The sequence below is a fragment of the Ipomoea triloba genome, chromosome 11 (genome assembly GCF_003576645.1).
Source record: "Ipomoea triloba cultivar NCNSP0323 chromosome 11, ASM357664v1".
Classification (NCBI taxonomy): domain Eukaryota; kingdom Viridiplantae; phylum Streptophyta; class Magnoliopsida; order Solanales; family Convolvulaceae; genus Ipomoea; species Ipomoea triloba.
The window spans coordinates 13,932,499-13,944,883 of NC_044926.1; the positions used below are offsets into that span (position 1 = coordinate 13,932,499).

The 12,385-nt window shown below is 35.9% G+C and overlaps 1 long non-coding RNA gene across 2 annotated transcripts; it reads left to right on the top strand.

The window, feature by feature from the left end:
* Nucleotides 1-677: 677 nt before the first annotated feature.
* Nucleotides 678-3,257, top strand: LOC115997610. 2 transcript variants are annotated; one of them, XR_004093759.1, is made up of 7 exons: nt 678-1,128; nt 1,259-1,406; nt 1,622-1,859; nt 1,972-2,150; nt 2,402-2,473; nt 2,592-2,660; nt 3,082-3,257. It is a non-coding gene; the product is annotated as an uncharacterized LOC115997610 (long non-coding RNA). The 2 variants fall into 2 exon arrangements; XR_004093760.1 differs by having other exon boundaries at nt 3,107-3,257.
* The last annotated feature ends 9,128 nt before the right edge of the window (nt 3,258-12,385 follow it).

A 12,385-nucleotide genomic window follows, 5' to 3' on the forward strand; every position in this document is an offset into this window, starting at 1 on the left:
TTACTGCAAGAGCGTGCCTCACCGCTTTGAGTGCATTTCTTTTGATGGCCGGGAAATTCATGTTGCTAGGATTGTAGGGAACCAAGCCACCGCTTATCTTCTTCTAATATTTAGTCGCCTATTGCTCCGAATAGAAATTTGTCTAATAGTCATGGAATGCATGACTCTCAATCTCATCCCTTGTGTAGATCCCTAAGTACCGCCCCAAATCATTCACCGAAATGTCGAACTTCCTATTGAATAGGGTGAATGAAATGGATAGTTTTTTGTGGTACTTTTCTTTCTTGAGTTGCAAGGTGGCTAGGAGCCAAATATGACCAGGGTGTAGGTATCCCCTCTCTATCTAAAGATAGTGTTCCATTGTGAATGCAAGATCAAGTTCTCAACTTCTCCTCTACACCTAAAGGAGTCCAACATTAGGGGATCAAGGTACTTCCCCCATAGCACTTCTTGTAACACACTAGTACAAAAAGTACAATAAAACATTGACATTTAGCTACCGTTCCTTTAAGAACGGTAGTGTATTCTCAAAAAAAATGCGCGGCGGCAATTTAGTAAATAAGTGATGAACAATTCGCTACTATTGTGACAAGGAACGGGTGCGATTTAAAAAATAAAAAAATGCATTTTATATTTCGCTACCGCTCCAAATAGTGACAGTAGCGAAAAGTCGAATAAAAAAATAATAAAAAACAAAAATAAATTACATTTAGCTACCGTTCCAGTATGGAACGGTAGCTGTATATCTATTATAAAAAATAAAAAAATATGGAGTAAGTCATTTGGGATCCCAAATCTGCGCAAACCATCGTCCATCGTCATTTCCGATCTGCGCAAACCATCGTCCTCCACTGTGTCCTGCCACCGCAGCCACCACCGCACAGCCATCAATCCTCCATTTCCGCCTCCACCGCAGCCACCATTGCAGCCGTTGCGCCACCACAGTCCGCCATTGCAGCCACCGTACCAGATCTGCGCAGCGATTTCCACCTCCACCGCAGCCACCACCGTCCGCCATTGCAGCACCACCGTCGGCCAAGCCCCAGTCGCCTCCACCGTCTCCACTGCCTCCGCCCCAGTCGCCTGTCCAGCTGGCCACCACCGTCCGCCATTGCCGAAGTTGATGAGGTCGGTTTCTCCTCTTTTTTTTTTTTGAGTAATAAAATATTAATGTTATTATTATATTAATAAATGTGATGTTTTGTGATTTTATACTAAATTTCTGTGTAATTTTACTTTTGATTTGTTTTGTGTTTAGTGAAGCTAGCAGTAAGAATATGACTCCTTTCCTTTTCTTTCAATTACTTGTTCTATCCAATTGAAGTTGGGGGCGGAATCAGAATGGTCAACTGGGTCTTGGCACCATAGAGGATTCACTTGTACCTCAGAAAATTGAAACATTTCAGGTATTCCCAGATTTTGCATTTTGATTTTAAAAAAGTCCAGATACTTCGTACAGTAAGAGAGCAACACTTACTATTGTGTTCTTCATTTCATTTTACATTTTGGTTTTAATCATCCACTGCAAAACTTGTGTAAACTTCTCTTCTGCTCCATTTGGCATAGAAAAGTGATTGCTCAATGATGTTGCAATTCACTTACTGGAATGTCCTTCTTGTAGGGAGTTCCTGTGAAAATGGTTGCTGCCGGTGCTGAACATACAGCTGCTGTGACAGAAGATGGCGAGCTTTACGTTTGGGGCTGGGGTCGATATGGTAATCTGGTTTAGGTGACCGAAATGATCGCTTAGTTCCTGAAAAAGTTTCAGCTATACAAGTGATTAAGATGTAGAATTTATGCTCACCTGTGTGTGTTTGACTGGAGAAAACTTGATTTTATTCTATGCTTGGGACTAGCATGTAAGTACTTCTATTAATGGCTTAATGCTCCTAGATTAGTCTCTATTGGCCTGTACTTGCTATGTGCTCATAGTCCCTTCTTTGGCTTCTTTATGATAGTTTAAATTTGCAGGGAGAAAAGATGGTAATGGTAGCATGTGGATGGCGACATACAATGTCTGTTTCTTCCTCTGGTTCTTTATATACTTATGGCTGGAGCAAATATGGCTAACTTGGGCATTAAGTGGGGATTTTTAAGACCACTTTGTTCCCAGTAAGCTTGAAACCTTGCATGGTGATTTTATTTCTCAGGTGCTTCTTCCTTTAATATGTGGTTTTTCTGAGCTTGTGCCAACATTGTTTATCCTAATATAATGTTGCTTGAATGCACATACTTAAAGATTTTTTTTTATTAACTCCATGAATCCAGAGAACTGTTTTTATCTCAACAATACACATACTATCCAACTTATGCATTGATATTTGAAATGCATTTATAACCAACTTATGCAAATGGACATATTGTAATTTTTCTTGTACTTTCCTTTTTTTTTTTTTAACAGATTTCAGGTGGATGGAGACACACCATGATATTTGAAATGCATTTATAACCAACTTATGCATTGTTCTCTTGTGTAAGGAACCTCATTTGAATGTTAATGCATTGAAAGATATGAACTGGGATCTTAGTGAGTGGTGCCCTCTAATTTCTTTTCTTTTCTTTTTGTTTTTCCTTTGCTTTTACCGTTGCAGTTGAGGAGCTATTTGTCTATTTTATGGTGGTCCATTTGTATTTTTCTACTGCTAGATCATTAATCCCAGGTTAGATGACTATTTATTAACTGTTTGAATTTGTGAAATGTCATTATAGTAGTTTTATTGTTTGTAAGCTTATAGCATTTTTTTTCTTGGTTTGTTCTTAGATACATGTGCATACTTATAGGATTTGGTAAATTATTGGATTTGATATTTGCTATGAATATGTGAGGTATTGAAGAATTTTATGTATTTTTGTTTATTCATTACTCCTAGGTTAGATAACTTATTATTGTTTCTACTGCTTTTGTTGTGAGAATTCTCCATATATAGAAGTGTGTTGATTTCTTTTTGATGTTGCTATCATTTGATTTCTGTCTGTCATTTGATTTCTTTACAACTCTATTTCATTCTTACTTTTTTTTTTTTCAACTGCATAATTAATTTATTTTAAACCTCTAATTTTTTCCTTTGCTTATCCCCTTAGGATTTGAGCTGACTGTGCTATGCAGGTGAAAAAGGTTGACGAAAACAAGTGAACGTCTTTTATCATGTTTTAAATTCCAAGACTAGGGTACAATAAAGATTCGAAATAGTAAATTTGATATTTGTGATGTAGTAAGCATACAAAAAAATTAGAAGAATATGATGTTTAATATTTCATTTATTATTTGTAATTATTTTTTCATTTATTATTTCATTTAGAAAAACGAATCTGTTTTTTTTTTTTTTTTAATTTCTAATTGGACTGTTCTAGCATACGAACAGTAGCTGATACCCTTTTTAAAAATAATAATAATAATAATTCACCACTCTTATTATATAAGAACAGTAGCGGATGACTCAACATTTCGCTACTGTTCCACAACAGTAGCGAAAAGTACATGACTTTTAGTGACTGTGCTATCCGCTACTGTTGTACAACAGTTGCGAAATGTCTTTTACAACAGTAGCAGATGTGCAATTTTGTACTAGTGACACCCCCAAATTTAAACCTGAGCTTAGGCTAATACAATTAAGCTTAACGCATATAAATAAGATTATATGCACATGGCTAACATCATTTAATAGATAAATCTCAAAACATAAGGGGATGCTACTGTCGTAGTTACCCATATCGGGGTAACTACCAGGCTAAGAATCTAACTAGCATTCATAATCTTGCAATGATAACATAAGGGTCATAGACCCGGTATCTATGCACCATACAAAACCCATAAGGAAAGTCTAAGCGGAATACTAAATATTAGGGTCAATACATGATCTACAAAATAAGATTAGTACTAATTGATCAACCTAGGAGCTAGATATAAAATAACATTTACTCTATCTAACTCCTCAAGAGCTCTCGGCATACATCAAACTGATCCTGAAATGGGTTAAGCAAAACAGTAGAAAATAACCCGATTAGAATAATTGCTAAGTATAAACCACTCCACCTTGTAAAATAGTTTATACATATATAGATTGAAAAACATTTGATTTGATAGCACATAGGCACATTATGCATCATCTTGTAACATGTAAGTTTATGGATGTCAATACTAGATAACATAGAGATTCATGGATATACAATACTTATATAACATATAGATCCATGGATGTATAATATTAAATAACATATAGATTCATGGATATACAATACTAGATAACATGTAGATTAATGAATATACAATGCTAGGTAACATGCTCATTGAAGAGGTCACATACATAAACATATTCGGTTACAAGATAAGTCACGTAGTTCATGCTCACATGCTTATGAATGTAAGTGGAAAAGCTGTCAATGATCTAGTGAAAAGAGTTTAAAGTGACATGAATAACCACAACATTATGAAGAATTCATTTACACATGCAAGGTAAGGAAATGGTTTACTTATATCGTAATGCTTTGAGTAAAAAAGAGTTTAATGACATGAAAAGACTAGTAAATCAAAATGAAATCATTCATAACACCATGGTAAGTAAATGGTATTCTTATATCATAATAGCATTTTCAACATAATAAATATCAAGAGTAAAAATCCGGCTTGAAGCCAAAACGTAAGTAAACTTTCTCAAAACTTTCTTTGGGATCAATAATATCATCATAAGGAAATAATCATTTTCATAATAATAAGGGAGGAATCATTTCATCATAATCCTCATCATAGTCATCATCATACTCTTACATGAAGGGAGCTGAGGTTATCCTCACCATGTATACATGACCTCAATGGGGACTGAGTCCCGAAGAACTGGTCCCTTCTAACTCATCATCACAATCATACATGAAGGGAGCTGAGATCATCCTCACCATGTGTACATGACCTCAATGGGGATAGAGCCCCAAAGAACTGGTTACTTCTAACTCATCGTACCTCACCAATCACATGTGGAATCAAGACTGCTACCTTAAGTGGCACACCCCCTAACTACGATTCCAAGCCCAGCAGGTAATAGCTAAAGCCCTAAAATAAGCCCATGATTTTCCACCAAAAGCCACTTCTCTACATAATGCGAGATTTTTCTACCAGATTTCATCTCATCATCTCTTTCAAAGGAACTACAGTCCAATCGAATCCTCAAAAAATATATAGTTTTCTTAGATCCCATTGTAAAATAGTGGTGGTATAATCTTTATAAACTTTTCTTCATAATAATTTTGAAAATAGTGAATAAGTATCCTATATAACTTTATATATGCACATGTAGTCAAAATAGAGTATAGATATAGATTTTAAAAGAGTTATAATGCATGAGTATATAGATACTCCGTATATATGCATTCACTTTCATGGGCTTTCAAAGTAGATTTACAATCTTTATATAAACATAGTTTGGTTTGGAAAACATAGATGTATGCATGAGGTTGCAAATAAATGCACAAGTAATAATCTTATAGATGATTCTACTGATCATACTTCCAACATGATATTTTAACATCAAAGATAGAATGTATATCATTCACTATCCTTTTCAAAATTCTCATATTTTAACTCATGGTCCTAATTTCAAATAGGAGCATCATAAATCATTCCATAATCTTCTACTCTCAATAAATAGGGATTTCATGCTTATGCACATAACTTATCTCATAATTTCCTATCAACTAGGAACATCATACTTTGATCACATAATCCACTTTATAATTCCACTTCAAGGTGAAATATCATGCTTATTCACATTACTCATTTCATAGAATTATTTCATACGAGAATATCAAGCTTAGACACATAGCTTAATCAAGATACTATTTCTCATGGAAATATCATTCTTGAGCACATAACTTAATTATAAAATCATAACACATGGATATATCATATTTAATCTTCTAATATCATTCCACAAGGAAATATCATACTTGATCACATAATAACATATCGAATAGGAATATCACATTTAATCAACAATTTATCTCATCATAGGTAACCAATAGATCAAGCACCCGGACCCTATGGTTCAACCGGACTCACAAACGCAAGGTGGTCGGACCTAATAGGCAAGGAGGTATGCCCCAAAACCAATAGGCCCCTCATTCCCCGCGACATTGGCAGCAGGGCGTCGAAGCCTGCTGCCAGGACCTCGCGAGGCCGGGTTCTTTCAGTGGTAGGGCTCCCAGCCCCACCACTTGCGACCTGCACACTTCTTAGGGCCTAACCTGCAGGCCCCTAAGTGTAACCCCTCGCCTATTCCTATAAGACTAAGGTTTGAAAAATATGTCTTTAGGCTATGAAATTCATAAGATGATCTCCCGATGCTTCAAAGGAATTTTTATAAGGGAGTATAGTTGTTATTAAGCTGCGATCATACGTACCGGTCGCGAACCGTAAAATTTTTAAGGAACGAATTTTCAGCTCGGATTTCCTAGGAAATGGATGATTATGCATATTATGACTAAGTATGAACTTCCTACTTAGTTAAGTTGGAATTATACGGACTACAAGGGTGAAAATTTATTTTGACCGTAACATCGCAGAATTTCGCGGTGTACCGAACCTAGCCCAATTTTGAGTTTCAGTCTGAGATAAATTTTTAGTTTCGGAATTATTCCTATTTAAATTATTTCCTACCGAAATTATATCTGTTTTGACCCTTACCAGTCCAATTGAAGATATTTTTCTTGAGTTACCATAAGATTTTGACACTTGTCACCATTTCTAGCCACATGTTATTATTTAATTAATTCTTGAAGATGATCCAAATAATGTGGCTTATCCTACAAGCTCCCTCATATAATATATAAGCTTTGTCTTTTATTTTTTTTCCATTTCCCTTCAAATTGCCGAAATCAAAGAGAGAGAGAGAAAGTGTGATCATCTTCATCTTCTTCACCATTTTTCCTCCATTAAAGCTTGCTTCCATAGCCAAGTTTCTTCACAAGTGTCAAACTATTCGGTAAAACTTCGATTTTATTCGGTGGAAAGCTTTGTTTTTCCTCCTAGAGCATGAATCTAAGCTTAAGTTCTTAATATTTGTTGTTATGGTGTTGATTTTGATCTTAGGGTTTTGAGTAAATTGGGGGAAAAGATCCAAAATTCATCCTACGGTGTTAATATACTCTCAAGGAGGTAAGGAATCCCTTTATTTGGTTGAGGTTATTTGAAACTAGATAATTGATAGCTAGGTTGTGAATTGTGGTTGATTGGTGTACATGAAATCTATGTGTTATGTGAAAATTATGTGTTTAACTTGAGGAACTCTTAGATGGTTCAAGAAATTACTCTTTGAATTTTTGGTAGTTTTTGTGTACATGTTCATAGCTAATATATGCATGTATATGTTGTATTTATGTCCATATAGGCTTATACTTGTGAAAATATTGAAAATCAAGATAGTCTCTGGCAGTAACTTCCGAGATTTATTGGGAAAAATTGGTAAGGTATTTTGATTCTATTTTTTTTCAGATATGTAGTTCTATAAGTGTAGAACCTGCATATAAAATTTCATAATGATCGGAGTAGTATAAGTATGGTTTTCGAATTTTTTTCCAAAATTGGTCCAGAGAGAAAAATTCTGGACAGCACACTGCCAAGGGCAAAAATGGAATTTTCTGTGTTTATTCGCGGATCAAAATGATCAAAACTTTTTATGGACATCAAGTACTATGAGTTGGGGTTCTACCATAAAAATTTCAAGTGAAAAAGAGTTCGGGAATTATTTTTACCGGCTCAATCTTTCGGACTGCGCCAAGCTGAAATTTTCTTATAAGGAGGTAGTATTATGTACATGTAAAGAGTAAATGTATTTTGTGTATTATGCCTATGTTAAGGTTGGGAAGTACATATGTTATATGTATTGAGATGTATGTGTCAAGTATGGAACTTATGTGAAAAATGTGGGGTTGGAAGTGTAGAATGGTTACACTTGATTTACCATTGTGAAGGGTTGTTAGTGGATTATCTAAATGTTTTGCAAGAGAAAAGGGAAATTTCCGGATTTGGTTAAAATGGGGAATCGATTTCCGAGTATTGGAATTGACTCAAGTATGTCCAAAATATTTTCAAAGCAAGAAAAGGGAAAAGGTGGAAAAATGTTTTCAAACCTTAGTTCTAGTAAAAGTGGTGAAGGACCTTGTCTTGTAGCCTACGGGATAGAGAGCTTAAAGTGCCTTCCCGTATGGTGGTTATGTTATTGTATGACCAGTTCATACTGTGGGCGAAGTCTATTCGCCGAGTACTATATCACCCGGAAGGAAAAGGGTCTCCTGCGGGGGTGTGCACACTTAAGTATAGTCACTCTATTTTCGGGTAGGGGTCATTCTTATGAACCTAGTGAGGCTAGCTAGGAATCATTCCAACGCTCCTATAAGTCCGGGGATCAGTATTAGACCAGGTGATGACCACTGAACCCGAGTTGAACGATCCAAGTGGTCAGTCAAAAGTGGAGAAAGGACTCCAAAGGCCTCACACTTTCTATCTAGGACTAAGTGGAATTTTGAAATATGAATGTAGTTACGCCGTAGCTACGGGAAAGAAAGTTGTGACAAGTATTTAAGTACCCAAAGGTTGTGGGTGGTCTTTCTCTTTGAAAAGGGAAAAGTGATGAGAATCTCATTATGAGGGAAAGGTTTCTACTAAAGTGATTACAAGCAAGATGTGTGATTTATGTTTTCTACTACTTACTAGTATGCTTAATTGTTTAACAATATATTATTGGGTATGAAAATGATTACCAAATGACCTTGTCAAGAGGGAAAATGATATGAGACATTATTGAATTTTGCTCATAATGTATGCAAGTTGCTATTCATAACTGTTGCAGGTAGAATCTTTGCCGATGAGTAAGGTATAGGGTTTTCTATGTAACAATTTTTACAAAAACCTTTATTTAGTTTTGAATGACCCATGGATATCCTTACTTAGCCATCGTGCTAACTACACTTCAATGTGTTTTCTGTTAACAGATGTTATATAGGGTGGGTTCCTGTAGCCCGATGGGCTCTGAATAGGATGGAAGTTGAGGTTGGGGTCTACTCTTTGATGTAGACAGGGATTGTTGTTAATGTTGTAAGTTTAGCCTGTGCACTTAGAGTGGAGTTTGTCAAAGAGGTGATAGAATTCACTCTAGGTGTGGCGGTAGCACCCAGTTTTCTGCTGATAAGATGTAAGCTTTCGCAGCATATGAATACTGATTTGTAATAAATGTAAGAGTTGAAAATTGGGGTGTTACACTAAGGCTTGCGGGAGGCCCTGCTCCCTCTCGCGGGTTATGCCCGTAGTCCCTTGTGGCCAGCGGTGTAGCCCGCGAGACTGGTAGAGAGTGAAACAGAGTCCAGCTCTCGTCATCTTCTTCCACCTGCAACCTCAAAACCTCTATTTCCAAACCTTGGCATGACTCCAACACATCAGCAATGGCATTATTCAATACAAGTATCAACAATACATCAATATTTTCATCAAATAAATCACACATCATCAACTAAGCTCATCACCATAGCACCCCCACACATATTCACATTGCATAAACATATTCATCAAAATATAAGGCTTTAGGTGTCCATGGATTATACCTCATCCATGCTTTAACCATAAGAGTATTCCATTCATAATCCTCAAGATAGATCTTCTTCATCATCTCTTAGGACCCCAAAAACCAAGACACACAAACAACATACACAGACATATGAACATACACACATTAGCAGGAAAAGAAAGGAAGAATGCGGATGAAAGGAAGAAGAAGAAGAAAAAAGCTTACTGGACTTGCTCTCTAAGCTAGCTTGAATCTCTAATCTCAGGAAAAGAATTTGAGAGAGGCAAATGAAAATGATCCAAGAGAATAATGGTATAGTGAATTATTTATACCTAGGGCACAAAGCCCTTAGGTCTTGAGTCGCTAGAATGAAGGGCAAAGATGGAAATTTAACATTAAACTTTGGATTATAATTTTGCGTCAAAGATTGGGTCAAGTTTCGATAAAAATATAATATAATAAATATAGGAATATGATAGGTTCGCTTTAAAATCAAGTTTAGGTTAAAAACAAGGTTATCAGGTTCACAGGTTCGTCTCAAATAGACTTTTGGGTCAAGATTTTGATAAATAAATATATCCATTAAATAAGGCTTTTAAAACCATAAATAATTATATAAATATTTTGTAATAATTCTTTTGAAATAAAGAGTTTAAAATATTTTATTTATAAGCTCATTAGGCAAAATAATCGTTGGAGTAAAAGTTATACATAATTTTATTTTGAAACTTGATAAAATAGGAGTTTTGGTAGAAAAGTATTTTTGGGGTGTTACACTTGTAAGGTCTTCAACTTCTCTACCTTTGCCAATTGATTGGCATTCAACTTGAACGTCCTTGTTCCAAGAATAGTGTCTTCCGATTCCTTCGTTTCATGGATTGTGTCATCCTCCAGATCACGGCTAGAACTAGCGTGATCATGTTTCCTCTTCATAGTCCATTCCTTATGCCTCACTATTGATACCTACAATGTCTCAACAAAGAAGTCTTTCAAAACACTTTACACTCTTCTTTTTTTTTTCATCTCTCTTTTATTCTCAAACTTTCGAATTTGCTCTCTTTTATTTTTTTCAAAATTTTGACATTATTTCCCATCAATTTTCATCATTCTTCACTCACAAAATTCATCATTAACCAACAATTGACCAATCATTCAACAAGAATCAAGAATTCACAATTTCAATTTCATGGTCAACAATCAAAAAGTCAACTTCATCTTCTTCCCTAATTCAACAATGGGGTTGTTGAAGCATGTCTGTGCAATTCAACAAGAGTGTGTGGACAAAGTGAAATTTCTTCCATGAACAACCATAGAAACATGTTTCAATGCAATTTCATTCATCAATTCCAAACAAACTATGCTTATCATCAAACCCATATGCAGAATCCCCAATTTGAAAATTCTAAGGTTCTTCAAGCATAGCAATGCTCACAAGATATATCAACTAATCACAAGAATCCATCAAAACAGTGTTCTATCATACAAAGCTAACCAACATTCATCAATTTCAACCATCAACTTCATAGAACAATATAGAATCAATTTCAAGTTTATAGAAAAAGCAAGCTTCATTGATATGGCTATGGAAGAATGAAGATTGAAGATTTTACCTCTTGAAGATGATCCTTTGCAAGATTAAAGCTTGAAAATTCCTCAAAGCTGGAAGAAAAAATATTAAGAATGAGTAGGGAGGATTTTTTCGTGGGTTGAGGTTGGAAGAATAGAAGAATGGGGTTTAAATGGGGCTGAAAATATGAACCCTTCTTAGTTCCAGTCCACGACCCAATCCACGTTCTTTGATAGGGTCGTAGATCTTTCTATTTCTGATCCATGAAATGGTCCACGATCGTGGATTGGATCATAGACCTTTATGTTTTCAATCCACTTTTTTTCCCACTTTCGTGGCTTGAGGAGTAGAACATTATCATCCCAAACCACGACTAATCCACAATCGTAGATGAGGTCGTGGATGGGGAACGGTGCACTCCCCTGCATTTTGCCTTGTTTCTTTGTGCTATTTTCTCCCCTTTTGACCATTTTTTACTTAGTTTTTCTTCATGATTTCCCAACAAAACACCTGCATGGTTAGTCCAAATGGTACCCAAACAAAAACCAAAAAGAAAACAAAATAAATAACAACAATATTTACAAGATAAAACTTGGGTTGCCTCCCAAGAAGCATCATGTTTTACGTCCTTGGCTAGACGGAACTTCCCTTCTTTCAAACACCATTGTTAACCTTTGGTTGGAAGCACTCTGGTGCCCAAGTGCTTTTCCACATCAATTTGTCCATTTCCCACTTTGGTTTGATCTGCGTTTTCACCTTGACCATTTTCTTAAAAACGCACACACCATCTTTAACAAAAGTGGTCTTTTTGACCTTGGCCTTATTCCCAAGAAACCTAAGAGTTATCTTGCCGATGCCAGCATCAATGATAGCACGGCAAGTTGCAAAGAAAGGCATCCCAAGTACTAACGGGACAATAAGCTCATCTTTCCCCATTTCACAAACCACAAAATCTACCAGTATAACAAATTCTCCAACCTTCACTAACACATCCTCTGCTATGCCTTTTTTGTACCAAATGGTCTCATCGGCTAAACGGATGGTGAGTCGAGTAGGGCTCAAGTATGTCAAATTCAACTTATCAAGCACACTAGAGGGCATCAAATTAATTGAGGCTCCGAGATCGGTAAGAGAATTGTCAAATTTCATATCCTTGATAGAACACAGAACCACAATAGCTCCGACGGGGTCACCCTTTTTAATGGGGCACCCTATGTTAATTTGACTTGAGATCTCTTTGCCTACACAAGAAAATTCCTCAAGTTCCTCA